Raw genomic sequence first — 6,157 nt, 5'->3', positions numbered from 1 at the left:
CCATTCATGACCCGATAAAATAATATTATTTTAAGATTTGAAAATTTTGGGACGTTACACCTATAATAAAATAAAAGAATAAAATATAATTTTTATTGATTGTTGCATATTAAATACTAAAATATAATTTTCATTATATGGTGGTTGTGGTGGTTGTGGTAGAGTGATTGAGGTGGTGGAGACAAAATAGTTGTGGTGGAGCGGTGGTGACGGTGCTAGTGGTGGAGCAATGGTGGTGGTGGTGGTGGTGGTTGAGGTGATAGTGATAGAACAATGGTGGTGATGATGGTGAAGCAATGGTGGCGATAGTGGTAGAGTGGTGAAGCGGTGGTGGTGGTGGTGGTAGTGGTGGTTGAGGTAGTAACGATAGAGCAGTGGTGGTGGTGCGGTAGAGTGGTGGAGTGGGGCAGTGGTAGTGGTGGTGGTGGGGGTGGTTATGGTGGTGGAGTGGTGGTATTGGTGGTGGCGGTAGTTGTGGAGGAATGATGGCGGCGGCGGTGGTGATGGTTGAGGTGGTAGTGGGGATGGTTGAATGATGATCGAGCGGTGGTGTTAGTGGTAGAGTTTTAATTGGGGTGACTTGATTGTATTGGTATTATATGTGCTTGATGTAATAGACAATACATGTGTTCTTTGATGTAATGAATATTACATCAGTTTAAGTAATGAAGATTGCATATTTAATCTCAATTACATTACAATGTTAAAAAAAGGGTCTAACCAAATAATGTAATCAATCATGTAATGTAATTCTCATTCCATTACATGGTTGATTACACCATACTAAACATGGTATAAAATTAATGAAATTAATAATTGCACCATACCAAACATTGTATAGAATTACACTATACCAACTTTTGATCATCCTTGCTTAGGACTGACTTCTTTGAATTTCTATCCATTCTATGTATTTCTTCAATGATAATTGATAAACCTAAAATAGAAACAAATTGTGATAAATAGTCTAAATTATCTTTTTAGAGTTAAAATACCAAAAGCTTTTTTTTTTTTTTGTAAGAAAAAACTTTGGATATATGAAATTAATTTAGTGGTGGTGGTGGTGGTTGAGGTGGTGGTGATAGAGCAGTGGTAATGGTGACGGTGGTGGTGTTAGTGGTGGAGTAGTAGTAGTGGTAGTTGTGGAGGAATGGTGGTGGTAATAGAATGATTATGGTAGTGTGGTGGTTGAGGTGGTTGAGCGATGGTGGTAGTGATGGTCGAGCCATTGTGGTAATGGTAGAGTTTTAATTGGGTTGACTTGGACTATGTTCGGCAGCAGCATTTGTAGTATTGTTTAGTGTTTTGATAAGGTTGAAATACTATTTTAATTAATTATAGCGTTCAGTAATATAATATATACCCTAGCGTTTAGAGTTTAAGACAGTGTTTTATGAAACGTTATTTTCATTAACATTTAACGTTTTATAATTTCTTTATAACACTTATATCCATCACTTGTCTTTACCTTATTCTTTGCTTTCATACCCTTTTTTTTTTTTTTGTTATTTTATATTAAACAGCTAATCAAACAGTTATTTGTATCGAACACTTTTATTCTAAACTGCTATAGAATCGTCAACCACTAACAGCTAATATTTAGCAGCTAACCATTAGTAAAACAGTTAATAGCTATTAAAATAGCTAACAGCTACTAGAACAACTAAATTTGTTGAACAGACTCTTGATGTAATTGGTACTATATGTGCTTGATGTAATGAACAATACATATATTTTTTAATTTAATATTCATTACATCAATTTAAGTAATAAAGATTACATATGTAATCTCAATTACATTACAGTGTAAAAAAAAATGTCGAACCAAACAATGTAATCAATCATGTAATGGAATGAGAATTACATTACATGATTGATTACACCATACAAAACATGGCCTAAAAATACATATCTCAGTTGTCTTTTTTATCTCTTCAATTATTGCCCAAAAAGAAATAATTGCAGAGAGAAAGAGAGCTGATTATACCATACCAAACTTAGCCTAAGAATACATATTTCAATTGTCTTCTTTATCTCTTCAATAACTACCCAAAAAGAAATAATTGGAGAGAGAGAGAGAGAGAGAGAAAGAGAGAGGTAATAATCAGAAAATCATTGATTCTTTAGAAATCTAAATTTTTAGCTAAAGATTAAAAAAAAATTGATGGACATTATAGAACAAAAAAGTTGAAGAAATACCCATTTGCATTCATGACCCATTTGATTGATGGGGAAATGCAGGAAATCAAAAGAATATGAAATTCTAATTAAAATATTTATGATCTAAACTATAATTTCAAAAACCCAAAATAAATCTAATATATAAACACTCCCAGTGGAATCATTGTCAGGCTTAAGGTCACACCCCAAAATTGATGGTGCGATGGTCCTAGGGTCCAGGTGGGCTTAAGGCCACGGGCACCTCGTAAAAGCCATAACTAAACTAATTCAATTGCACATTACTTATCTCGATTAATTACTTAGGTGGACTATAGTCAACTCATTTACTTCCATTTAATTACTGGGATCATAAATACAATCTTTCACACACTTTGCCTTTATTTGGAATAAATGAATTCTATAAAATTTTGTGGAATTATCTAGAAATCCATATTTTTGTATTTGGAATGAAAAAAAAATGTAGATTTCAATTCTATGGAATTGGACATAACTACACCAAATTCCATAAAAATAATTGAAATTTCCAAATGAATTCCATAAAACTAAGCCATCCAACTTTTTGTATTTGGAATGAAAGATTAGGCTGCCACTTGTATAGGTAAAATGTCCCTTTTATCCCATTTAGTCACTTTAGATTATTAATAGTCTAGGTGGCTAACTTGGTCATTTCACACTCTTATTACTTAAAATTTTTCTTTAGCATGTTATTCACATGTATTTTCTCAACTTTTTGTTCATTTTATTAGATTAAGATATTTAGTTTCTTTATACATATATTTTTATAGAATTATGGTGCATTTAAATTAGATTTTTCTTAAGCGATTTTTGTGCATTTGTATTATCGTACCTTAAGTGTTAAGGATATTCCATATACATCACTCTAATACCTTATAAATTTCACTTCATTGCATTTCAATAGTCTTTTAAATAGGTCACGGATTTTATAAGATATATCTTTATTACTTATTTACTCAATTTACATAAGACTTGGATACGATATTTTCATTGCATCTAGAATGTTACACTTAAAACCTTTTGGCAACCAAAATCCAACTAAAAGACAAAGAACTCCAATGTCAAAATTAACTTAGTTTTACTTTTCTCCGAGTTTCTCAGAAACCAAACACGCTTTTAGAGAAAGAAAGAGCATACCTCATTGCTCTTAACAGCAAGCTTGCTCTTAAAGGAACATCTAGGTTGTGATAATAACAATCAAAGAAATAAAGAATGTACTATGCTTCTTAAACATCTTAACAGCAGTAACAACATGAATGGCATAAACACTGCCAGCTCTAGAGTTATCAAAAATAGTATATACTAAAGTAAAATAAAAGAAAAAGCAAAAGCTGCAGGAACCCACATTGTCAAGGACCTGATGTTTCATTATTTAAAGCATTAACATTTCATTTTTCTTAATTTTGTTTCCTACAGCAGCACTTATTGTTTTGTTTTTGGAGAGGCACGAAACTGCTTCTCCTCCTAATTTCTGCAGTTCAAGTATCATGTTCAGTTTTTTTATTTTTTGTTTAATTATAAAATTTGAATAACTTTTTATTTCTTTTTCTTATTTTATGTATAATGGCAGGAATCCATCCCAAGTAAGTAATTATTTGTGTTATACATGATTCCACGAAAGAATGAGACCACTGAGCTTAGTAATTAAAATCTCTAAGGACGCTTTGTGTAGAATTTGAATACCCTGTTTCCAAACCATCCAATTAGAAGAAATAACAGATCTAATTATCTCCAATCATAAAAACCTCAAGGAAAAAATCTTCAACAGCCAAACAAAACAGACTTTCACTATAAATATCAAATCCTCAAACAGAAATCCATAAAATAAAAATACACTCATAATTTCAAACCCATAACAAATAATTTGGATAAATTAAAATCCTGATTACCAGAATTTAGGTCTAAGCTCCATTAATGTGAGTTCAAGATCAAAATTCTCCAATTTTTAGTCCATCGAATGCAATCGACATTCAGCAAAGAAAAATTAAATATAAGTATTCAAAGAATGTAATTAACTCGAATCGTAACTCGGAATCAATAAATATGAATATATTGAGGACATGCAGTAATTTCAAATATAAAATCTAGCAAGAAATTTAGAGATTGGTTTCATGCAAAACAAAAGAAAAAAATTTTGATTTCACTCGTTCCAATTTCAATTCTTAAGTTTCTTACATAAGAAAAAAAAGAAAACAATACAAATTAATAAAAGAATTAAATGCAAATAAAAAGGAAAATTATCTGAAAGAGTAGTTATATTCTAGAAGCAGTACATAGAATAGAAAAGAAGAAAAAGTGAAGGTGGCAAGTAAAAAGGAAGAGAGCATCGGTGGAATTTGGAGAATGTGAAGTAGCGTGAATGAACGATACAAAGAAAAGGGGTGAAATAGGAATAGTATAAAAAAGAGTTGGTTAAATTGGTACAACACTATTCTATGAATAGTGATTTTGGATTTCATTTTAGTGTATATATATAATATAACTAGGTAATAGCCTGTACATTGTTTAGTTATTATAGATTATATTTTGTAGTTTGTACCTTATAATATATAAATTATAATCACTTTACATATAATTATCTTTTTTAATATCCTTTCCTTAAAGCCCACAAATAAATTTATTAGGAGATGACAGAAAAATGAAGATCATAGCATGAAAGTTAAATACAAATAAAATATAATTTAATATCTAATTCATAAACAAACAAAAACTGTACAAATCAAGAATTTAGTCCTACCATAATAGTTGTTACGTAGTAGCTAAAGAATAAAGATCTACAAAATTACAAAATATGAAATCCAAACATGTAGTACATGAAATTTGCAAAAAGAAGAAGAAAAATTGATTGCGCATAAAAATATAAAAAACAAAAAAATAAAATAAAATAAAGAGCCAGTGTTAGCGCGAGATGAAAAAGAAAGACAATGGTGTATTCAAATTTGAAATTTTTTTTGAGGCACACCATTAGAATTTTTTTCCCCATTTGCTGACTTGGAAGCAGATTGGTTTCTCTTAGCATAACCAGAAGGCATTGATTTTGTATGATTACAGTCAGCAGGTTCTTCCTTAGATGCATCTTTCTACTTCAGAGCCAGCGCATGAATCTCATCATCCATCTGGACATTATAAGCATAGATCATAAGAAACTCAATCTATGCCTTTATACTTCATAAACCAGATGATAGGAGGGGACAAAACCAGCAAAGCCAAGCATAATATATCTAGAAACATAAAACAGACATCAAACTTATGTAGAACGCAAGCAATTGCAACAACAAAATTTAGGTTTACTACCAATTGACCACAAAGATGTTTTTCTAAACTGCTTGCTTTTACCTTCATTTAATATCTCAATTGTCATCAAAATAGTTAACTAAAGACTAACAATAAGTCAAATTGTCCATTATGTTCATAATAAATGTAATAGATTAATTATTGAATCTATTAAGAAACTATATATACTGATAAAGTAATACAAAAATGACATATCACCTGCCACTAATAGTAATAATCAGTACTTAAAATTTATAGAAGAAATACACACCTGCTTGATTTGATTTCTGGTGGAGCAGGAAGCTCAGGAACCAGATCCTTCCATTTCTCTGGATCATTACTGCTTCATCATCATCATTGACAATCTCTTCATGCGCTAATCTTCACCTAAAGTCAACAAATACGCATCACTTAAACACGCATCACTTAAATAGGAACTACTTGAAAAGCTAAATTAGAAAGAGCACTTTTTGAAAAGTTTAAAATAAAAATATAATGTTCACATTGAGTATTTACTTCATTTATGAAGATCCTCTCCTCAATCTCACGGAGGGAACGATTGTATAGTAGCTGCATGATCGATTGTATAGTAGCTGCATGATGGGGAATTTTATTATCATTTTCTTTGGATAGTTAGTTACCAATTTTAATTCATTCGGCAGTGTATTAGTCTGAAACTATAGAAGTA

Source organism: Jatropha curcas, chromosome 2 (genome assembly GCF_041381405.1).
Source record: "Jatropha curcas cultivar XTBG-Jc1 chromosome 2, XTBG_Jcur_1.0, whole genome shotgun sequence".
Taxonomy (NCBI): domain Eukaryota; kingdom Viridiplantae; phylum Streptophyta; class Magnoliopsida; order Malpighiales; family Euphorbiaceae; genus Jatropha; species Jatropha curcas.
This window is presented reverse-complemented; position numbering follows the sequence as displayed.